The following is an 8425-nucleotide window of genomic DNA, read 5'->3' as shown; positions in this document are numbered from 1 at the left end:
CCCATACAATAACACTTTATTCCAGAAAACACACACATATGTGTACCCTCTCTGACCTAGCAATTTCACTTCTAGGAATTGTTCACAAGGAAATAATTAAGGCTGTGCACACAGCTGTTTAATGCTTTAAAAACCACTTTAAATGTCGAAGGAGAGAGGTTCGAACACATGTGGGCACACACGTATGCACTCCCGGAACGCTGCTCAGGCCGAGCCATGTGGTGGAGACGCTCCTGTGGAGCGGGTGTGGGGCTCCTGATAAACTGCTGTGATATCAGCGAGTACCAAACAGCACGTGGGGGTGCCATAAAGTCACCTGCCTCACGTGCATGGAAGCTAGGTCACCACATCATACACAAGGTCCCCTTCCAGACAAGAGATTCGGGAGGATTCCTTCCTCTTTTTTTTTTCCAATTCTGAGGATTCTCTGGTTTTTGTGTCATGACCTGTGTGACCGGTACATCAAACTGGAGTGAGTTACATTTTGCAGGAGACAGGAGGGGAAGACAGGTAAGTGCCGGAGCGCACAGAAACGTGGCTTTGTTTTGAGCACACAAAGTGAGCTCCGGGTGAGCAGAGCTGAGCAGAACACACTTGGCGTGGGGCCCCCGGCAAGGCCTGCCTCTCGGGGCCTCCGTCATGGACAAAATGTAAGTGATAAATCCCTCCTGGAATCCCAGGTCTGGGGCTGAGCCCCAGCGGGCCCGAGGCAGACGCTGATGGAAGGGGCCAGCTGTGGGTGAGGGAAGCCGGCTGCGCACCCCCCCGGCCTCCTGGGCACACCGGCCCGGATGACAGCTCTGGGCCCCGGGCCAGCAGGTCCTCGCTGGGCCCGCTCCCTCTGCCTGCACATTATTTCCTGCTAATCAGCGTCACTGGGCCCCAAGAGATGCCAGCCTGGAGCCCCACCAGCTGCTCTGAGGAGCCGCTCCCCTGTTCCGGGGCACGCTTGGCTGGTTTTGGGAAGGCTGGGCATAAGCAAAGCTGACAGCCCCATCTGCTTCCTCCCGAGGAGCGCGAAGCACTGGGAGCAGGCACAGAGCCCCGTTCAACACCCGGGGCCCGGCCTGAGCTGGGGCACCCTCCTCGCCAGCCCGAGCCCCAGGCCCACCTCCCCTCTATGGCCCTGCCAAGGAGACTGCAAGGGACAGAGTCAGGACCTGCCACCTAGACAGCAGCCCCGGGTCGGGCAGGGGGATGAGGCCGGGGTGCTCCATCCTGATGGCAACGCAGACTACACTGAGGGCCAGCGACAGCAGCAAGTAGAGCAACATCATTGACGTTAGCTGAGCGCTTACTGATTGCTCAGGGGGACCTTTGCCTTTACCCCTGCACCAGTCAGGCGTCCCTCCTTTATAGATGGGGGCACTGAGACCCGGGAAGGTGTCATCTGCAGAGCTGTGCCCCGCACACCAGCCACCCTGCCTTCCCAGGCACGTGGCAAATGGTCCCGGATGGCTGAGTATGGGACTTCCACCCTGGGCCACAGGCTTCCAGACCCCTGCAGATGTCCCCCGGCGAGGCAGGGAAGGGGATTCCTCTGACAGTCTGATAGAGCAGGGAGGCAGAGTCCGAGGGCACAGCCCAGGGCAGCCTGGGGTGTGCAGAAGCTCCTGGGTGACAGGCAGAGGCTCCCAGCTGGGCCTGCGCCCTCTGGGGAGGAGAGGACAAGTGGAGCCTGCCCATTGGCGGAGGGCCTGTCCCCTCTTGGTTTCCCAAGAAGCAGGCTCCTGGGGGAGCAGGTCCTTGGAGGCTCACCTGCTAGGAGCTAGGGGAGGCAGGGCAGGCAGAGGGCTGAGCTGGCCTGCAGCCAACCACACAGGCCCAGGGCAGTCTCTGGAGCTAGGCCCCCCCAGACTCACCCCGAATTGAGGCAAGGCGGACAGGCCTCTGTACCCCGTGCATCATTGGCACAGACTGCCATCCCCCCGACCCAAGAGGGTAGTGACCTTGGACCAGGAGTGTCAGCAGGTGTTGCCCGCAGCTGGGGGGGGTGGGTGCTGGGGCCCAGAGAGGAAATCTGGGTGGACACCCTGGCATCACCATGAGCCTATAGGGACCCCCATCCTGCCCGGAGGAGGCCAGGGTCAAGGTGATGCCCCCACAGCAGCTCCCTTCTGCCAGGGCCCTGAAACAAGCACCTCCTAGTCCTGGGTGCCACCCCCCCCCCCCGCCCCAGTGCCTCCCTACTGCACTCCCAGCTGCAATTGCCCTCCTGAGTGTCCCGTGTGGGCTGTGGTGCCTCCTGCCTCTGGGTCATGCTTGTTTAAAGGAGCCAATGCAGAGGCAGCAGGGGGACCTGACACACCCTTCCTCGCTGCCCCCAGCCCAGCGCCCCTTGCCCCTCCCCACCCACGGCCAGGGCAGCACAGACCCTGAGAGACCCCCTCATGGGCCAAGAACACGGCCTTTGCTCTTGATGAAGATATTTCAGCTCATCATGCAAATTTGAACTTGTGCAGAGCAGAAACTGGGGCTCCCCACACCCCCCACCCGCAGAGAACCTGCTGAGGCTTCCATGCCACCCCCCACCCTGGACCCACCTGTGGTTTGCATATGTGGAGAACATTACGGGAAGAGACTGGGCTGCTGTGCTGCCCACTGCCTGCTGTCCGTGCACACAGACGGACGCCAGCCTTTCCAGTTCAAGTGTCAAACTTCCGAGACCTGCCGGGTGCATCGGGTCAACACGTCTCTGGCGCAAGAGGACCCGAGAGGTAGGTGCGGGGAGAGCAGAGCCCACCGGGCCTTGGATTCCTCGCCTAAGAAGTGGGGCTGGCACGGCATGTGCCGACCTCACAGCCGTGCCTGTGTTGGGAACACCCTTGGATGGGGGTGTTGCAGCAGGAGACTGAGCCAGGGACCCGGAGATGGCTGGTGGTGGTAACTTCTGGCCTCAATCAATAGCTATTTCTCTGCTCCAAATTACTTTCTCCTCCCCCTGAAACCATCAGAGGCACCTGCTGCATCAGCTATGACACTTTACAGAAATGCTATCGGAATTTCCGAACTCCAGAGGGTTCTCTGGGGCCGCTGTTTGCTTAGCCAACTCCATCAGCCAACGGGGTGGGGAGAGTCAGCACAGGGCTGACCCACTGCCCTGGGCAAGTCACTCGGGCCTCAGCGGGGTAGCCACGGCGTCCCCAGAGCAGCCCTACTGGGGCCCCACCCCGCGATGGGTGGGCCAGACTTCGGCACTGACCTTGCATGTGACCTCGTGAGTAGAAGTGCTGGCTTTCCTGGGTTCAGTAACACCAAGGAGTAGAATTGGGGGGGGGGGCATGGCCTGGGTGTAGCCCTGCAGACCCTGTTAGGGTGAGTCATTGGGTCCCTACACCAGCTCTTGAGGTCCCTGTAGGCCCCAAGATCAAGTCCCAGCCAGTATCCCTGGGAGCAACTGTCAGCCATAGTGCCCAAGGAGGGGCTTCCTTGCCCGGGGTCCCAAAGCCAGTGGAACAAACAGGACTGCCCTCACTTGTGGGTGGCACCGCGTGCAACACAGGCTCAAGGGGCCACACAGACGTGGGCTGGAATCTGGTCCTCCACAGTCAATAACTGGGTGACTCTGGGCAAGTATGACAACGATGCCAGCTTGTTGAGTCTTGGCAAGACAAGTGTCCACGTGTGGAAGCACCGGGCACAGGCTGGGTTCCAAACAGGCATCCACATGATTCCAGGCCCACATGTTCCCCAGACACTCGTGCTCGCCTTAGCTCAGGAGCTTCCTTGAGAACAGGGCCTGGATGGACAGGTCATTGCAAGAGGAGCATTAAGGGGCCTCTGAGGCCTCATCAGGCCACGGCCCAGCCAGGGTCCCACAACCACAGCCCTGAGGCTCAGGCCTCAAGTGGCCCCGAGGTGCCCAGCTGCGTCCTCCCCCACCCAGACCACACTGGGAGACAGTAGAGCGCCACCTAGGTTTGAGCCCACAGATCTCGCTCCATGTGGCCCGCCTCAGAGCAGAGAGCCCTCCCTGGTGTTGCTGCCACAGCCCTCGCCCACAGGTAATTAAAAGAAGGAACAAGATAATGACCTCCTAACCGCGGAGGTCCCTCGTGTGCCACGCTTGCTCGTTCCTGCTAATTGGAGGGAACTGCTGCCAGCCACCCGGAGTCAGGGCTGCCTTCCCGTGGCCCTCACCCCCCCACAGCCCTCACCCCCCTGCAGCTGAGCTCTGGAAGCCATGAAGCAAGTCCCCAGGAGTGCCCCCCGATGCGGGAAAAACGGGACACCAGGGATTCTGGGGTGGACAGGGTGCCCCCCTCGTCCCACCTCAGGTACGATCAAAGCACCAGTTGTGCCCAAGAGGCAGTGCAGAGAGGAAAGAGAGCCCTGGGCACCAACTCTCGACCCCGACCCTCCGTGTTCTCATCTGTAAGGTGGGGAAGGCATCACCTGCCTTCGCAGGAACAGCAAGGATGTCACACGCAGTGCCCAGTGCAGTTCCATTCAGCCCCAATCACTGTTGGTTTTTACAAGAAAAGAAGGGGTGCGGGATGTGAGTGTGGAACCATCCGGTCCTGGGTTCCAGGCACACGGGGGTGGGGGAGGGATAGTGAGAACTGGGGAACCTGGCGATGGAAGGGTGAGGATGGCCACCCTGGGACCCAGCTGCCCAGCTTGCCTGACTGTGCCCCTGAGCTTCCAGGAGAGGAGACCCCAGAGAGGCCGATGACCACACCTGCTGGGCCAATTCATGGTGGGCGATATGAGACTGTGTTTTCAACCATGAAAAAAAATGCATTAAGATAAAAATAAATAAAACTATGCCGGAATTGAAGGCTGAAGTGTCCACGCAGAGCCTCAGCCCAGGGCTCAGGCTCTGTCCAGCTCCCCACTGTGTCTCCGGCACCTGACGCTGCATAGCTGGTCCCAGAGAGCAAGGCCCCAGGTGGCTGCTTTTAGGCAGGCCCCGAGAGCCTCTCCTCCTTACAGCTCCCAGAACCTAGACACAGGGACTCCACCCCAGAGTGAGGGGGCTTCTGGTGCTCCCTGCCCCTGGTCAGCTCTACTGAGGCCCTCGGGGTCCCCCCAACCACCCAGAGGCATCCCAGGCCCCCCGGCCTTTCCCAACACTGCCTTGCAAGCAAACCCCCCCCCCACCTGCCTTCTGATGGCACCCAATGCAGAGTAAACCCCACTTCCTTGAACCTCCCAGAATCACTTAACACAAGCCTGAGTCCCACTACTAGCCCTTTCTGACACCCTGTGCGGGGACGCCCCAGAGGCCCCCGGCATGTGGGTTCTTCACTGTGAATGCCAGTATGAGCCAGAGCTGTACAACCCCTGGTGGCCCTTGGCAGAAGCAGCCAACAACACCATATCCTGTGGCACTGCCACATGTGCTCCTGCCGGACCCTCCTCCAGGGAAGTACTGAGATGTCTCCGTGTCCCCCTCTCTTCTCACCGATACTTTCAACTAATTTTTTTCTGGCCCATAAGTCTCCCTTGGATGGTACCTCCTCCTCCTTCCCTACCCCCCCAAATGGCTTCCTATCTGTGTCTGCGCCCCCACATCCTTGAGCCCTCTCGGGGTCCCCAGCAGGCTATGCCACAGCTGAGTGTCTCCTCCGCAGACCCATTGTGGCCTGAAGCAGGGGCCTGGCCCAGGGAAGAGTGGCTGGCAGCCTGGACCCCACCAGCCAGCATCATCAGCATGAGGGCCTGCACAGCCCACGGGCACCTGCCTGGAAGGGAACAGGAACGAAACACCGGCTTCTGTGGGTCCACTGCCCCAGCCACATGTGTGCACGAGGACTGAGCACAGGGCTGGTGATTGGGCTTTTTTCTCATCTTGAGGGGCAGAGACCAGGCACCAGGGTGCAGGCGTGCCCCCCAGGGAAGGCTGTGACCCATGCCCCCTCCCCGGCCTCCAGGCTGGGCCGGGAGCAGGATGGCCGTGTGCAGGCAGGGCAAGGACCACATTTTAAAAGGAGAGCCCTGGACACCCACATGCAAAACAGTGAAAGTTAGACACAGACCTAACACCTTTCATAAAAGTCAACTTGAAATGGATCACAGATTTCAACGTAAGGTCTGAAAACTTCTAGATCAGAGAAGAAAAACCCAGAAGACCCTGGGCACATCAATGACTTCTCAGCGACAGCATGAGAGACACCGCCTCTGCATGAAAGCGGGACCTTGTTAAAATTAAAACCTTCTGCTCTGCAAAAGACGATGTTAGGACATGAGAAGATAAGCCACAGATGGGAAAAATACCCACAGAGTGTCTGATAAAGTGCTCTTCAAACTCAACAATGAGGAAAAACAGAAAACCCAATTAAAAATGGGCAAAACATCTGAGCAGACAGTGAAGAAGATACACAAGTGGCCAACAAGCCCGTGGAGAGATGCTCCACGTCACCGTCCTCAGGGAAACGCAAACCAGAACAACAGCGAGACCCCACCATGCACCTCTGAGAACAGCCAGCTTCCAGAATGCTGGCTGCGAGGGGCAAACGGTCAGCGTGGGGCGCCCGCGGAGCCTGGCCAGCACTCTCCAGCACTCTGCAACACGAGTTGGCAATTTCTCACAAAATTGGACAGTGTTATTCCCATACCATTCGCCTTGGCACTCACCCAAATTAGTTGAAAATTCATATCTGCCAAAAAACCCATTCGTGGAATTTGATGGTAGTTTTGCTTACAATTTCCCAAATTTGGATGTGGCCAAGATGTCCCTGAGAAGGTGAGTGAATAAATACAGCGTGGTCCATCCAGAGAGTGGAATAGTACTCAGCGCTAAAAAGAAACGAGCGATTAGTCCGCGAAAAGACATGGGGGAAACTCACGAGTGTATTGTTGAGACACCAGCATGGGAAGGCCAAGCATGTGTGTTGGTGGCTCTACAGCATTCTGGGAAAGGCCACATTTTGGAGACAGTGAAAGGATTAGGAGTTTCCAGGGGTAGATAGATGGAGCACCAAGGGTGTTTAGGACAGAGAAGCCATCCCTGTGATGTGTCGTGACAGGTGCATGTCGCCATACAACCGTCTATAAATGTGCCTTCATGTTTCTGTGAACTCAAGACTGCTTAACACACACACACACACACACACACACACACACACACAAGTCTATTAAATTAAATTGTAGGAAAGAAGCCAAAAGAAAGAAGCCAGAGGGGTGACACTTCAGGCAGCAGGTGGGTGACTGGCCCTCTGCACTGCCCAAGACTGGTGCCACCCAGGTGGGCCTGGAATGTCTTCCATCAAGCAGTCTCCCGTGAGGACCATGGGAGGGCTGGGGACCCAGGTGAGAGGACCCGAGAGCCACCACACAGCTCTCCAAGGACTTCACTTACCTCCCTAGTCGGTGCCCAGGCACCCGAGCATGCTCCTTCTCTCAGAGCGTTGACGGAGCACCCGCCGGCCGAGTGCCTGGCCTTGATTCACAGACTCCTGCAGTCAGCCCTTTCCTGTCTGAGAAGCAAGCAAATAGTGGCTTGAGCTAGGCCCAGACACGATGTCTGTGAACCCTAATTATGGCTGTCAGGATTAATGAGGTTTTGCAGATTCTCATTACTGGGGAAATATTTCAGAGAAGCTGTCTGCAGTACAGTGGGCAGGGCCACCACCTGCCAGGAAGGTGCTTCTTGCTCAGAGGAGCAGCCCGGAGCAGGTCAATTAGGCAAGCAGCCCCCAGGAGGGGCAGCCCCTGGCCTTCCCCAGGCACTGGCACCCATCAGAACACCTCCAGGAGTGGGTCCACCAGCTGGAGCAGGGGCGGCTCGGCAGTGGCGGGGGTCACGGGCCTGGTCAGCTGGCATTCATCCCAGCCCATAACACTGTTTACTGGTGACCACTGCCTGCAGAGGACAAACAGACATCCAGTTGCTCATCCATGCCTTTTAATTAACTAATTCATATTCGTGCATTCATTCATCGGCCATGGGTGCATTTTTCAAGTGTTTAATGAACGTCTGCTATGCGCCAAGCACCTTCGTAATGAGCCCACACGCTTATTTATGAATCAACGCATCCACAGACTTCAGGCACTCACGTGTGTTCAATCCCACTGCTCACTTGGGGCTCAGAGGGACTGAGCTGTGGGAGGGTCGGGAGGGTCTGGGAGTGCTTCTTGAAGAGGGGGCTCTGCACTCCAGGATGGGGAGGCTGGGACCGGCCCTAGGATTGGTGGATGGCACCCCCGGTGGCAAGCAGAGCCCAGGCACCTATGACAGTGAGCCCTTCAGGTGGCCGGTGCAGGCTGGCGGCCACAGAGTCAGGGGGCTGGTGGGGGCCTCCGCATCTAGATCATGCGGGCTGTGGGCCGGTGGCCCCCCACTCAGGGCAGCGGGAGCAGGACCAGCTGGCGTGGCCTCCCCACGCCTCATGATGTGCACACTGCTGCAGGAGCGGCGAGAGCTCACTTTACAATGAAATATTCATCATGGCTGGCATACGCCTGGCCCTGAAATATAGTT

This window comes from Canis lupus, chromosome 16 (genome assembly GCF_048164855.1).
Source record: "Canis lupus baileyi chromosome 16, mCanLup2.hap1, whole genome shotgun sequence".
Lineage (NCBI taxonomy): Eukaryota > Metazoa > Chordata > Mammalia > Carnivora > Canidae > Canis > Canis lupus.
Note: the sequence above shows the minus strand (reverse complement) of the source record.